Source organism: Kogia breviceps, chromosome 2, assembly GCF_026419965.1.
Source record: "Kogia breviceps isolate mKogBre1 chromosome 2, mKogBre1 haplotype 1, whole genome shotgun sequence".
Classification (NCBI taxonomy): domain Eukaryota; kingdom Metazoa; phylum Chordata; class Mammalia; order Artiodactyla; family Physeteridae; genus Kogia; species Kogia breviceps.
In genome coordinates this window covers 128,554,297-128,569,566 of record NC_081311.1, presented here as the reverse complement: position 1 = coordinate 128,569,566, position 15,270 = coordinate 128,554,297, and the positions used below count along the sequence as shown (strand labels likewise).

At 39.3% G+C, this 15,270-nt stretch overlaps 1 protein-coding gene across 8 annotated transcripts in view; it reads left to right on the top strand.

The window, feature by feature from the left end:
* CCDC148 (coiled-coil domain containing 148) overlaps positions 1 to 15,270 on the top strand; it is a 427,998-nt gene that overhangs the window by 298,991 nt on the left and 113,737 nt on the right. The gene's annotated exons all lie outside the window — the stretch shown is intronic.

Genomic DNA, 15,270 nt, shown 5'->3' with positions numbered 1-15,270 from the left:
ACCTTTCCCCCTCCCCGTGTCCTCAAGTCCATTTTCTAGTAGGTCTGCGTCTTTATTCCCATCCTGTCCCTAGGTTCTTCATGACCATTTTTTTTTTAAGATCCATATATAGGGCTTCCCTGGTGGCGCAGTGTTTGAGAGTCTGCCTGCCAATGCAGGGGACGCGGGTTCATGCCCCAGTCTGGGAAGATCCCACATGCCACAGAGTGGCTGGGCCCATGAGCCATGGCCACTGAGCCTGCGTGTTCAGAGCCTGTGCTCCACAACAGGAGAGGCCACAGCAGTGAGAGGCCCACGTACCACAAAAAAAAAAAAAAAAGATTCCATATATATGTATTAGCATATGGTATTTGTTTTTCTCTTTCTGACTTACTTCACTCTGTATGACAGTCTCTAGATCCAGCCACGTCTCTACAAATGACCCAATTTCATTCCTTTTTATGGCTAATATTCCATTGTATATATGTGCCACATCTTTATCCATTCTTCTGTCGATGGACACTTAGGTTGCTTCCATGTCCTGGCTATTGTAAATAGTGCTGCAGTGAACATTGTGGTACATGACCCTTTTTGAATTATGGTTTTCTCAGGGTATATGCCAAGTAGTGGGATTGCTGGGTCATATGGTAGTTCTATTTTTAGTTTTTTAAGGAACCTCCATACTGTTCTCCGTACTGGCTGTATCAATTTACATTCCCACCAACAGTGCAAGAGGGTTCCCTTTTCTCCACACCCTCTCTCCAGCATCTATTGTTTGTAGATTTTTTGTTGATGGCCATTCTGACTGGTGTGAGATAATATCTCATTGTAGTTTTGATTTGCATTTCTCTAATGATTAATGATGTTGAGCATTCTTTCATGTGTTTCTTGGCAATCTATATATCTTCTTTGGAGAAATGTCTTATTTAGGTCTTCTGCCCATTTTTGGATTGGGTGGGTTGTTTTTTTGATATTGAGCTGCATGAGCTGCTTGTAAATTTTGGAGATTAATCCTTTGTCAGTTGCTTCATTTGCAAATAGTTTCCCCCATTATGAGGGTTGTCTTTTTGTCTTGTTTATGTTTTCCTTTGCTGTGCAAAAGCTTTTACGTTTCATTAGGTCCCATTTGTTTATTTTTGTTTTTGTTTCCATTTCTCTAAGAGTTTTATAGTGTCTGGCCTTACATTTAGGTCTTTAATCCATTTTGAGTTTATTTTTGTGTGTGATATTAGGAAGTGTTCTAATTTCATTCTTTTACATGTAGCTGTCCAGTTTTCCCAGCACCACTTATTGAAGAGGCTGTCTTTTCTCCATTGTTTATTCTTGCCTCCTTTATCAAAGATAAGGTGACCATATGTATGTGGGTTTATCTCTGGGCTTTCTATACTGTTCCATTGATCTATTTTTCTGTTTTAGTGCTAGTACCATACTGTCTTGATTACTGTAGCTTTGTGGTATAGTTTGAAGTCAGGGACCCTGATTCCTCCAACTCCATTTTTCTTTCTCCAAATTGCTTTGGCTATTTGGGGTCTTTTGTGTTTCCATACGAATTGTAAAATTTTTTGTTCTAATTCTGTGAAGAATGCCATTGGTAGTTTGATGGGGATTGCATTGAATCTGTAGATTTCTCTTGTAGTAGAGTCATTTTCACAATATTGATTCTTTCAATCCAAGAACATGGTATATTTCTCCATGTGTTTATGTCATCTTTGATTTCTTTCATCAGTGTTTTATAGTTTTCTGAGTACAAGTCTTTCGTCTCCTTAGGCAGGTTTATTCTTAGGTATTTTATTCTTTGTTGCAATGGTAAATGGGAGTGCTTCCTTAATTTCTCTTTCTGATTTTTCATTGTTGGTATAGGAATGCCAGAGATTTCTGTGCATTAATTTTGTATCCTGCAAACTTACCACATTCATTGATTAGTTCTACTAGTTTTCTGATGGCATCTTTAGGATTTTCTGTGTATGGTGTCATGTCATTGGCAAATAGTGACAGTTTTACTTCTTCTTCTCCAATATGTATTCCTTTTATTTCTTTTTCTTCTCTGAGTGCTGTGGCTAGGACTTCCAAAACTATGATGAATAAGAGTGGCGAGAGGGGACATCCTTGTCTTGTTCCTGATCTTAATAGAAATGTTTTTCACCATTGAGTATGATGCTTGCTGTGAGTTTGTCATATATGGCCTCTTTTATGTTGAGGTAGGTTCCCTCTGTCCCCATTTTCTGGAGAGTTTTTATCATAAATAGGTGTTGAATTTTGTCAAAAGCTTTCTCAGCATCTATTGAGATGATCATATGGTTTTTATTCCTTAATTTGTTAATGTGGTGTATCACATTGATTGATTTGCATGTATTGAAGAATCCCTGTGATAAATCCCACTTACTCATGGTGTATGATCCTTTTAATGTGCTGTTGGATTCTGTTTGCTAGTATTTTGTTCAGGATTTTTGCATCTATGTTCATCAGTGATATTCTATAATTTTCTTTTTTGGTGATATCTTTTTCTGGTTTTGGTATCAAGGTGATGGCAGCTTCATAGAATGATTTTGGGAGTATTTCTCCCTCTGCAATTTTTTGGAAGAGTTTAAGAATTTTCAGTGTTAGCTCTTCTCTAAATGTTTGATGGAATTCGCCTGTGAAGCCATCTGGTCCTGGACTTTTGTTTGCTGGAAGATTTTAAATTACGGTTTCCATTTCATTACTTGTGATAGATCTGTTTATATTTTCTAATTCTTCCTGGTTCAGTCTTGGAAAGTTATACCTTTCCAAGAATTTGTTCATTTCTTCGTGGTTGTCCATTTTATTGGCATATAGCTTTTTGTAGTAGTCTCTTATAATCCATTGTATTTCTGCAATGTCAGTTGTGATTTCTCCTTTTTCATTTCTAATTTTATTGATTTGCGTCCTCTCCCTTTTTTTCTTGATGAGTCTGGCTAAGGGTTTATCTATTTTCTTTATCTCCTCAAAGAACTAGCTTTTAATTTTATTGATCTTTGCTATTGTTTTCTTCATTTTTATTTATTTCTGCTCTCATCTTTATGATTTCTTTCCTTCTAGTGACCTTGGGTTTTCTTTGTTCTTCTTTCTCTAGTTGTTTAAGTGTAGGGTTAGATTGTTTATTTGCGATTTTTCTTGTTTCTTGAGGTTTGACAGTATTGCTATAAACTTCCCTCTTAGAACTGCTTTTGCTGTGTCCCATAGGTTTTGGGTCATCATGTTTTCATTGTCATTTGTTTCTATGTATTTTTTAAATTTCTTCTTTGATTTCCTCAGTGATCTCTTGGTTTTTTAGTAGCACGCTGTTTAGCCTTCATGTATTTGTGTTTTTTACAGTTTTTTTCCTGTAACTGATTTCCAGTCTCATAGCATTGTGGTCAGAAAAGATGCTTGATATGATTTCAGTTTTCTTAAATTTTCCAAGGCTTGATTTGTGATCCAAGATGTGATCTATCTTGGAGAATGTTCCATGTGCACTTGAGAAGAAAGTGTGTTCTGCTACTTTTGGTGGAATGTTCTATAAATATCAATGAGATCTTTCTGGTCGTTTTGTCATTTAAAGCTTGTGTTTCCTTATTTATTTTCTGTTCGGATGATCTGCCCACTTGTGTAAGTAGGGTGTTAAAGGCCCCTACTATTATTGTGTTACTGTCAATTTCTCCTTTCATGGTTGTTAACATTTGCCTATGTATTGAGTTGCTCCTATGTTAGGTGCATAAACATCTATAATTGTTATATCTTCTTCTTGGATCGATCCTTTGATCATTATGTAGTGTCCCTCCTTATCTCCTGTAACAGTCTTTATTTTAAAGTCTGTTTTATCTGATACAAGTATTGCTACTCCAGCTTTCTTTTGATTTCCATCTGCATTGAATATCTTTTTCCATCCCTTCACTTTCAGTCTGTATGTGTCCCTAGCTCTGAAGTGGGTCCCTTGTAAACAGCATATATATGGGTCTTGTTTTTGTATCTATTCAACCAGTCTGTTTCTTTTGGTTGGGGCATTTAATCCATTTACATTTAGGGTAATTATCGATATGTATGTTCCTATTACCATTTTCTTAATTGTTTGGGGTTTGTTTTTGTGGGTATTTTTCTTTCTTGTGTTTCCTGCTTAAAGAACTTTCTTTGGCATTTGTAGTAAAGCTGGTTTGGTGTTGCTGAATTCTCTTAGCTTCTGCTTGTCTGAAAAGCTTTTGACTTCATCGTATCTGAATGAGATCCTTGCTGAGTAGAGTAACCTTGGTTGTAGGTTTTTCTCTTTCATCAGTTTAAGTATATCCTGCTGCCACTCCCTTCTTTTTTTACAAATTTATTTTATTTTATTTTTATTATTATTTTTGGCTGTGTTGAGTCTTCGTTGCTGCACATGGGCTTTCTCTAGTTGCCACAAGTGGGGCCTCCTCTTCATTCTGGTGCACAGGCTTCTCATTGCGGTGGCTTATCTTAACACGGAGCACGGGCTCTAGGTGCACAGGTTTCAGTAGTTGTGGCTCATGGGCTCTAGAGTGCAGGCTCAGCGGTTGTGGTGCACGGGCCTAGCTGCTCCATGGCACGTGGGATCTTCCTGGACCAGGGTTCAATCCCATGTCCCCTGCATTGGCAGGCAGATTCTCAACCATTGCACCACCAGGGAAGCCCTGCCATTCCCTTCTTGCCTGCAGAGTTTCCACTGAAAAATCATCTGATGACCTTATGGGGATTCCATTGTATGTTATTTTTTGTTTTTCCCTTGCTGCTTTTAATTTTCTTTGAATTTAATTTTTGTTAGTTTGATTAATATGTGTCTTGGTGTGTTTTTCCTAGGATTTATCCTATATGGGACTCTCTGCTTCCTGGACTTGGGTGACTATTTCTTTTCCCATGTTAGGCAAGTTTTCAACTATAATCCTTTCAAATATTTTCTCAGACCCTTTCTTTTTCTCTTCTTCTTCTGGGACCCCTATAATTCAAATGTTGGTGCGTTTAGTGTTTTCCCAGAGGTTTCTGAGATTGTCTTCAATTCTTTTCATTCTTTTCTCTTTATTCTGCTCCTCAGCAGTTATTTCCACCATTTTGTCTTCCAGCTCACTTATTCCTTCTTCTGCTGCAGTTATCCTGTTACTGATTCCTTCTAGTGTATCTTTCATGTCAGTTATTTTATTGTTCATCCCCGTTTATTTGTTCTTTAGTTTTCTAGTTCTTTGTTAAACATTTCTTGTATTTTCTCAATCACTGCCTCCATCCTATTCCTGAGATTCTGGATCTTTACTATCTTTACTATCATTACTATCATTTACTATTTTACTATCATTACTATCTTTACTATCATTACTCTGAAATTCTTTTTCAGGTAGATTACCTATTTCCTCTTCATTTATTTAGTCTTGTAGGTTTTTACCTTGCTCCTTCATCTGTGACATATTTTTTTGCATCTCTTTTTTTTTTTTTTTTTTTTTTGTGGTACGCAGGCCTCTCACTGTTGTGGCCTCTCCCGCTGTGGAGCACAGGCTCCGGACACGCAGGCTCAGCAGCCATGGCTCATGGGCCCAGCCGCTCCACGGCATGTGGGATCCTCCTGGACCGGGGCAGGAACCCGTGTCCCCTGCATCAGCAGGCGGATTCTCAACCACTGCGCCACCAGGGAAGCCCATCTCTTTTTTTTTTTAATGAGTGGGATTGTGTTCCTGTCTTTCTGGTTCTTTGGCCTGAGGCTTCCAGCACTGGGGTTTGTAGGCTATTGGTAGAGCTGGGTCTTAGTGCTGAGATGAGGAACTCTGTGAGACCTCGCTCTGATGAATATTCCCTGGGGTCTGAGGTTCTCTGTTAGTCCAGAGGTTCGGACTCAGAGCTCCCACTGCAGGAGCTTCGGCCCACCCCTGGGCTCATGGTCCAAGATCCCACAAGCTGCCTGAGGTAGCAAAAAAATAATAATAATAAAGGAAAAAATAAGATTAGACTAGGAAACTAACCGATTTGTTAGGAAGAATATAAAAATAAAAATATAGATGAATCAACAACTGGAAGGTACATCAGTACCACAGTAGTTAAAAAAAGAGGATGAGGGAAAAGAAAAAAAAAAGAGGAGGGGGGAAAGACCTTGGTTGTGGAGAGTGGGGCCTAAGCAAGGGTGAGGTTTGGGTGGTGGGTGGGGCCAATGCTCAGGACCCACAGTGCTGGAAAAGGCCCTGGGGACTGTGGGGGGTGGGACTTAGGCTCAAGGAACAGAAGGGGCCCAGGTGTTACCCCCACCTCTGGTCTCAGAGGGCAGGGGACCTCACCTGGGAGCCCAGCAGGCTTCCTGGGCTCAAGTAGGCAGGGCAAATGCCCTCCTCTCCTCTCCTGCTCCTCTGGTCTGGGAGGGCCCCTCCCGCCTGCCTCTCCTGATACCCCCGGCCTCCCTCCTATGCCCTCAAGAACGCACACAGCCTGGATGGGGCTTTGGAGGGCGGTTACCAGCCTGGGAGCTCATCTGGCTCCCCAGCCCAAGTGGGCCAGGCTATCACCCTCTGCTCCTCTCCTGCTTTTCCCAGAGAGTCCCTCCCGCCTGCCTCTCCTCATCTCCCTGGCCTCAGGGGCACCAATCCTGTCTGGCCTCCACTTCTCCTCCCCACTTAGTCCCACTGCATCCTACTGGTTCACTTTGGGGTTCCTCCCATCTCCTTGGGTGTCAGAGTCCCTCACCAGCGGCCGGCACGTGCCCTAGTTGTGGGGAAAGACTAACTCTGCATCTTCCCACACTGCCATCTTGACTTCCATACATCAGTCAGCAATTATTGAGCACTAACTGTATACCAGGGTTATGTTATAGGTGCTTTGCATGTATGAAATAATTCGATCTGCAACAACAACCCTGTGAGATATGCACTATTTTTAGCTGTGTTGTGTAATTGGGAAACTAAGGCACAGGAAGGTGACTTACCTTGCCCAATATTACACAGCTCATAAGAACCCAGATTTAAAATCAGGAAACCTGGCTTCTGAGCCCTGAACTCTACTGCCTCCTAGTCTCAGAATTTTCCAGTCTGGCCATCCTCTGATGTCACAAATATCTAGAACTATGCTGAGAATCTATAGGAAATGATGGGACATAGTCACAAGTCAGGCATGGGGACTCTTCTTTGGATTTTTACCTGGGTATGAACTCAAATGTATCATAATGGTGTAATTTAAGAAGTGCCTAAAAAGTTCCCTAGGAGTCCCCATTATCTGGAATAAATGCTAAGTTCCTTTCAATAGTTGAAGCACTTATGAAAATGTGAATCCTCCAGGAGGACTATTCCCTTAAGCCATCGTTTCCAAGGTCTATTCCATAGAACTTTCTTTCCCAAGATCTATTCATGCACCAAATACTGTAGTCCCAGCTAGTGAGTCTAAAAATAAGGCCTCACTTCTTTTTTATATATAAATGGTTTTGCCATAACTACCATCCAGTATTTTTACCTGTTTCTCTTCTACACATTTTCGGAAATGCCTGCATGTTACACAAATGCGTCCTGGTTGAAGCTCATCATTGTAGACAGCCCTGTGGCTCCATCCACAGGTCCACTGCTTAGCAGATCATCTTTTGCCATCTCATATCTGGCTTCACTTAGGCAGTTGCTGTTCTTCCTTCAAGCTTTGCTCCAAACATGAAAACAGAGAATTTCCTTAATTCCAGACACCAATAGCCTGTAGCAATTCACAAGACTTACTGAAGGCTTGGAGGCTAAAAGGGGATTATGATCAGAGAAATAAGAAATGAATATACTAGTTGTGATCAGAGACCAACTCTTCCACAGGTCTCCCACCAGCCACCATTCTCCTTGGCATTGTATGCCATGATGTGGTAGTGGCCGGCCAGCCTACATCCAGGAGGTAACCCATGTGCCGCCTCCATCTATAGGCCAGCCTCCAACAATCTCAGTCCCCAAGGGATGAAACTATTCCACCCCTTTAGAGTCTTTCCAGGACTACTGATGGGAATAAGGAAAGAGGGCTGTGGGGAGGTGATGCAGAGAAAAATGAAAAATCCATCCCTTCCCAATTGGGTTGACTTGCCCCAAGTGCTCACAAAGTACCCATCAGAAGTGAGCACTCAGTGCCTTCTTCAATGAACTATTCATTATTGAACAACACTGTGTTGGGTATACCAAGAATTCACTGCACCAAACCCAACCTGTTACTTTCCAATCTCTTCTCCAGCATGCTGTGAACACTGGTCCAACCCCATACCTTCTGGTCATGGTTCAGTCACTGCCCCAAATCTCCTATAGGCAAATACCTAGGCAAGAACACACAGAGCACTCAGGAACAAAGACAATGTTCAGGCATAGGGTAGTCTAAATGTAGATTTAGAAGAAAAATAAATAGTTCTTAGTGTTATCATTCAGCTAAAAAATAAATCCAAACACATTACTAAATGAAACTTAATATTTCAATTTGAAGCATCTACATTCAGTTGTTTCTACTGTATTCAGGTCTTCCAAAAAGAACAGTGATGTATGTATATTAAAAAAAAAAAAAAAAAACAACACCTGCATGCTGTAATATTGTTCATTAAAAGTAGCAGAAAGCAAGCAAGCAAGCTGGGGTTAGGGACAAACCACTCCAAACCCATGCAACTTTGTAACCAGAACACTAACATCGACAATAAATGTTACCTGGGAAATTAATTGGGACCACCCAGGAGACTACCACAGTGAATGAAAAAACCCCCAGAAACAGCAGAGAGGAAATGCTGCTAACACCTCATTTAGAGCACAGGTGGTAGGTGCTGAGAAATAACCTTGGAAGTGGACCTCTGAGCTGGCAGTCTGCTTTTGTGGTGGGCCTGGGAGGCAGCGTGAGTTCAGGCCATGGCCGCCAAACTCAGAGTAACCTCAGCTACAGCAGGGCCGCAGGCTGCCAGCTCTCCTCATCCGTGCCCTTTGCAAAGAGTCAGATTTCTCTCAACCCGTTCTTTTACAGAGAGTGAAGTGGTTTAAGGTGTCCTATTTGTGGGGTGTCTCCATTTCACCTCTTTCACTGTGAACAGACTAAAGGCCTGGGCTTTGGTTTCTACAGCTGACTCCATGCCTCCTCACTCTGGGCCCCTGGAACAGAGGTCAGCAAACTTTTCTTTAAAGGGCTAGATAGTAAGTATTTTCACTGTTGCCAGTCATATGATGTCTATCGAAACTGCTCAGTTCTGCTGTTGTAGTGCAAAAGGAGCCAGAGACAATATGTAAACACTGGGCCTGGCTAGGTTCCAATAAGACTTGACAAAAACAGGAGGGCAATTTTGGCTCCCAGACTGTAGTTTGCTGACCCCTGACCCAGAGAAGCACCACTTTCTGTATTGTGTGTTCATCTGCTTCTGGGATATGGGCTTACTCTTTGTGTTTTCTCTCTCTTAAGGATTTCCCCTTATTTCTTGTGAACTTAATAAGATGTTTTAAAGTGTCTTTGTGTGATTTATCCAGATCTGGGTGTTTCAGGGTGGTAGAGGGAATTTTGTAAAACCTAGTTCTCCATCCCTTTGGAAACAGAAGTCTGGTATGTCTTTTTCTATCTCTTTAATGTCAATCTTCGGTATTATGTTTTAGAAGTGTTCCCATAAATAGGATATAGCTGGATTTTGTTTTACTTTTCAATCTGATAGTCTCTGCCTTTTAAATGATGAGTTAAATTAGTTTACATTCACTATGATTACTGGTACCTTTAAATTTATTTTAGTCACTCTATATTCTATTTTCTATTTATCATGCTATTTCTAATCTTTCTTGTTCTTCCTCTTTCTTCCTTCTACAACATTAATCAAGTTTTCCTTTATTCTATCGTTTCCCCTTCAGTTGTTTGGAAATTCAACATTTAACTACCATTCTGTGGAAAGTAGCTCTTATATTTTAAATATGCACAAGTAACTTAATAAAGTCTAGTGTCATTCCAACCTCTACTCTCCTCCCAGTGATGCTGTGCCTGTAGGACCCTCCACTGATCACACTTCAGTTTTCCATTTTAATTTTATCTAGTTCTGGGTTTTAATCCCCCAAATTGATTTTTCAGTCAGTTTTTACCAGTTTCATTGCTCACCATTGCTTCTTGCATCTGACACATTCTTCTGAGCTCATTTCCCACCCAAAATACATCTTTCAATTAGTTGTTCTTTCAGCAAGTATCTAAGTGTAGGGAATACTCTCTACATTTGTTTTTTTAAAAGTTTTTATTTTATTATTCATGCCTGAATAATATTCTACCTGGGTGTAAAATTCTGAGTTGACAATATTTTTCTTCATGACTCTAAAGATATAATCGCCTAGATAATTTAGGATCTTTCAGATTCTATGGCTGCTATTGAGATATGTGTTATCAATCAAATTGTTTATTTGTAGAGAACCCCTCTCTTTCCTTTTTTTTTTACTTTTAACATTTTCTCTTAGTTTTCTTAGATAACTTTACTACAATACTCCTATGTGTGATTTGCCTTTATTTATATTGTGCTTCTCAAATATTTATGTCTTCTACCAATTCTGGAAATTTCTTAACCATTATGTTTTTGAATATTGTCTCTTTATTGTTCTGTTTACTCTTTCTTTCTAGAACTTCTTTTATAAATTTATTAGATCTTCTCATTTTATTCTCTTATTTCATGCTTCTTACTCTTACTTTTATATTTTCCTTCTCTTTCTATGCTGTATTCTCAGGTTTTTTTTCAGTTCTATTTTAAAGTTCACTAATTCTTTCTTCAGCTGTGCCTAATCTGCTATTTAACTCATCCACTGAACTTTTTAACAATTACAAATTTTTTCATTTTTGTAATTTTCCAATTTTGAAATGTTTTGAAATTTTACATTTTATTTGGAAGTAAAATTTGGTTCTTGGTTTAGTGTAGTGGTTCAGACCATATACTCTGGTGCTATAGACTGAAAGTTGTGTTCCCCAAATTCATATGTTGAAATCCTAACCCCCAATGTGTTGGTATTGGAAGATGGGGCTTCTGGGAGGTGATTAGGTCATGAAGCTGTAGCCCAAATGAATCAGGTTAATGCCCTTGTAAAAGAGACCCCAGATAGTCCCCTTACCCCTTTTGCCATGTGAGGTTACAATGAGAAGATGGCCATTTCTGAACCAGGAAATGGCTTCTCACCAGACACTGAATCTGCTGGCACTGAACTTGCTCTTTCCAGCCTCCAGACTGACAAAAATAAATTTCTGTTGTTTATAAACCACTCAGTTTATGGTATTTTTGTTATAGCAGCCCAAATGGACTAAGACATTTGGATAGAGAATGTTTTTGTACAAACTTCAGCTCTGTTTCTTATTAGATTTGTCACCTGGAGCAAGTTACTTAATCTCTCCATGCTCCAGTTTTCTCATCTATAAACTGGTAAAATAATAATACCTCATAACACAATATAACAGTGTTGTTTGAGGATTAAATGAATTAGCATTTGCAAAACATTTTTAAATTAAAATTGGAATTTATTTTATTTATTTATTTTTAAAATTTGTTTATATTTTTGACCGTGCCCCACAGCCTGTGGGATTTTAGTTCCCCGACCAGGGATCGAACCTGCATCCTTGGCAGGAGGAAAGCCTGGAGTCCTAACCACTGGCCTGTCAGGAAATTCCCTTGCAAAGCATCTAGAAAAGTGGTCAGTGCTGTGCTATTCTTATTATCATCATCAACATCATTCAAAGCAGTCTTGACTATTTCCATTTCTCATTTCTGTGTTTCAATTACTTCTGTTACAGCTTTAATAATTTTAAAGATATTCTCTTTTGTAGTCACTTTCTATATCCCATCTGGTAACTCAAATTCTTGAATATAATCTTCCTGTATTTTATGACCATTTACTGTGGCTCACACAAAAATTGTTACGTACTTATTCAGTGACTTTTTATCATGAGCCTCATATTCAATGAGCTGAATATTTTGTGAAAATCCCCTGCCACCTGTCTATGTCTGTTGTACCACATGGTTTTGCTTTTACTTATGCCAGGAGTGCCAGGGACATCTCTGTTCATAACCTAATTTTCTGTTTATATTTTGAAATGAGGTTTCCTGGAATGCAATATAAATTTAAACTCCAACCCTGAGTAAGGATCAAGCATGGATTTTGTATCTCTCAGGGAATTACTTGTTTCCCCCCCCCACAGGTTGCCTAGACAGAGGCAGACAAGATTTACTAGGATCTCCTCTGCGGGTGGGCAGATATTTTTCTCTTGAGTCTTAGTCCCAACACCTCACCCAAAATGTGTCTACATAAACTTTAATTCCAAGCCTCCAGGCTATCAGGTCATTACTCCGGCTTTAAGTTTCTTCCTTCCTGTTAGCATCTTTTGATTCTCTTCCAGAAATGTTTTATGCAGCGTTTGCAGGTGTTTCCAGTGCTTTGGGGTATGTTAGCTCTCCATTTTGCAGAACCCCCAGTAGACTTCTTTCTTCTCACAACATTATTTCACAACTGTCTTCCTTCCTTACGAGTCCCCTTCCTTCTCAATATTTCATTTTTCATCTTATTATCTTCCCCCACTTCATACCAGTTTCTTTCCTTTCCTGGTAGTATATTTCGATCCTAGAGAGTCCCATATGTGCTATGACAATCTGAAAAGATAAATAGCCTTATTAAATGGTCTTTTACTGTCATTGAGATGCATAAGTATTTATACTAAGGGCAATGCATATTGGGTTGTTGCAGGCAATTTTCATTTTCGAATCACAGACTTTGGTCCTATAGGAATATTTCCTGATGTTGCTCTTCTTCTCTTCTCTCTACTGAATATTTTAGATTTCATCATTCTTTCTGATAGCTATTGATGTGTTAGTCATATTCTCTTACTGCATTCCTGACTCTGATAAACTATGCTTTGAAAAATAACCTTGGTTCATTATACCGTCTTGGGGAAGAGTGCCCAGACTGGCTGATACAAAGGTTCAGGCCTCCTTGGCAGATATATTCCTATATTAAAGATGAGAATATTAGGCAAAACAGTCTCTCTACTGGTAATCATAACCATACCCAGCTCCTTGCTCTGATTTCTCACTCACTGAGCAAGCTTCTTAGAGCCAATGTGACTCCTTCTGTAGAACACAGAAGCCTATGTAGATTGCCAACCAGCAGGCGTGATTCCATCAGGCCATATCGCATGAACTTTCTTTCCAAAAATTAGGAAATTAGAATTTGGTATTTTAAAAACCACAATACAGATCTCATTGAGCTTTTACTTTTTATTGTAGTAAAATATACTTATCATAACATTTACCATTTTAACCTTCTTTTGAGTGTACAAATCAGTGGCATTAGATACATTCACATGATTTTGTAACCATCACCACTATCCATCCCAAACTGAAACTTTGTACCCATTAAACAATCTCTCCCTTCCTCTTTCCCTCAGCCCCTCATAACCACTTCTTACTCTATGAATTTGACTATCTAGATACAATAATTGTCCTTTTGTGTCTGCCTTATTTCACTTAGCATAATGTCTGCAGGTTCATTCATGTTGTAGCATGTGACAGGATTTCATTGAGCCTTTACTTTTATTTTTAAATTTTATTTATTTATTTTTGTTTGGTTTACTCTAAAAAATTTTTTTTTAATTTTTATACTATTTTAAAAGGTTACTTTCCATTTACAGTTATTTAAAAACATTGGCTATATTTCCTGTGTTGTACAATACATCCTTGAGCCTATTTTATACTTAACAGTTTGTACCTCCCATTGCCCCACCCTTATATTGCACCCCCCCCCCCAACCACCAGTTTTTTCTCTACATCTGTGAGTCGAGCCTTTACATATATCCTCTGGGGGAAAGGAGATTCTTTATTAGCCACAAAGCCATAAGGAGTTTTATCTGAGTAGATACTGAGATCACTGCTGACATCTCTCACTCATCAGCCCTTTAAATGCCACTCTCTCCCACAGCTACTGCTCTGGCTCCGTCATGTTTGAACTTTCCTTAGCCTTTTAGCAAAAGAAAGACTTTGGAAGCACATTATGTTCACCTGAGAAGAGAATTTTTATTCTGAAATATGTAAGCTGTTTAACTTATTAGGTGAAAATTTGAAGGCGCTGACCTTCACAGTAGGGGAGCTGCCTAGTCTAACAAGAAAGCAATGTCTTTGACAGCCCCAGCTTACCTTTATTCCATCTCTGCCCTTCCCCCAATGTTGGAATCCTGTGAGAGGGAGCTAGTCACGTCCTGGTCACCTACACCAAGTACAGTTTTTTGTTACCAGTAATTATCTCAGCCTTACTCCTCCTCCTTCCTCTTAGCCCTTCAGACTGCCAATCTGTCCTGCTCTATGTGTTTCAGCCACTTCCGTTTGCCTGGGAATAAGGTCCAAACTCCTTCCTCTGACTTTTAGGGCTTCACATAATAGAACCCCAAGTCACCTTTCCAGATCCAGCAAAACAGGATTCTTTACTATTCTTATATATGTCCTGTATTGTCCTCCTTTGTCTTATTTCATGCTTTTTCCTTTGATGGCAACACCTCCTTTAGAGTTTCTTTCAAAATTATGGCCCTTAAATAAAGTTCATCTCAAATATCCACCTTGTCCAAGGAACCCTTTCAAATTTTTCCATCTCCATACAATCATTTCCCCTAGTAAGTCCTTAGAACACTTTTATTTCCACCTCTCTTTTCAAGTCTATCAGACTATCCTTGAATTGTAGTTATCCACACATTTGCCTTAGTGCCTCAAACTTAGTAGGCTGTGAATTGTCTAAAGGAGGTGGCTGTGTCTTGCTTTCCCACAACACCAAGCACTCTGACTTGTGCAAAGTAGGTCCTTTATCAATATATTTGTTCTGTCATTTACATGTTAACTTAGAGCATGTCCATGACACTGCAACCTTGAATCAATCATGGAACCAGTTCTAGAATAGGTGTGACCTCTGGAGACCAAGGGGAAGGAAGGAGAAGGTAGGACCAGGCAGTGTAGGAGGCAGATCTGGCTAGTAGATTGGTGTCTACTGCTGATTATTTACCCAGAGTAAGTGGGACATGGTTAACATTTTGTTTGCCCCATCATTAGTTTCTGTTGGTTACAATGTTGGGAGGAAATGCAGGTGCAAAGGACCTTACACTCAGATGAAGAAATAAAGTGATATGGAAGTGAAAAGAAGAATCCAGATTTTTAAGGACTTGTACTTCCTTTTTTAACAGAGGAGAGAGCAAAATCAGATTACTCAGATGATTTCTGTAACTCTGAAATGTCCCCAGTGCTTCACAATGTTAATGATTAAGTTACTATAGAGAATAACAGATTTTCTAAGAAATTTTAGAAATTTAGAAAATAAATAGACACAATCTTAAATTACTACCTTTTGGGGGGTAATTTTT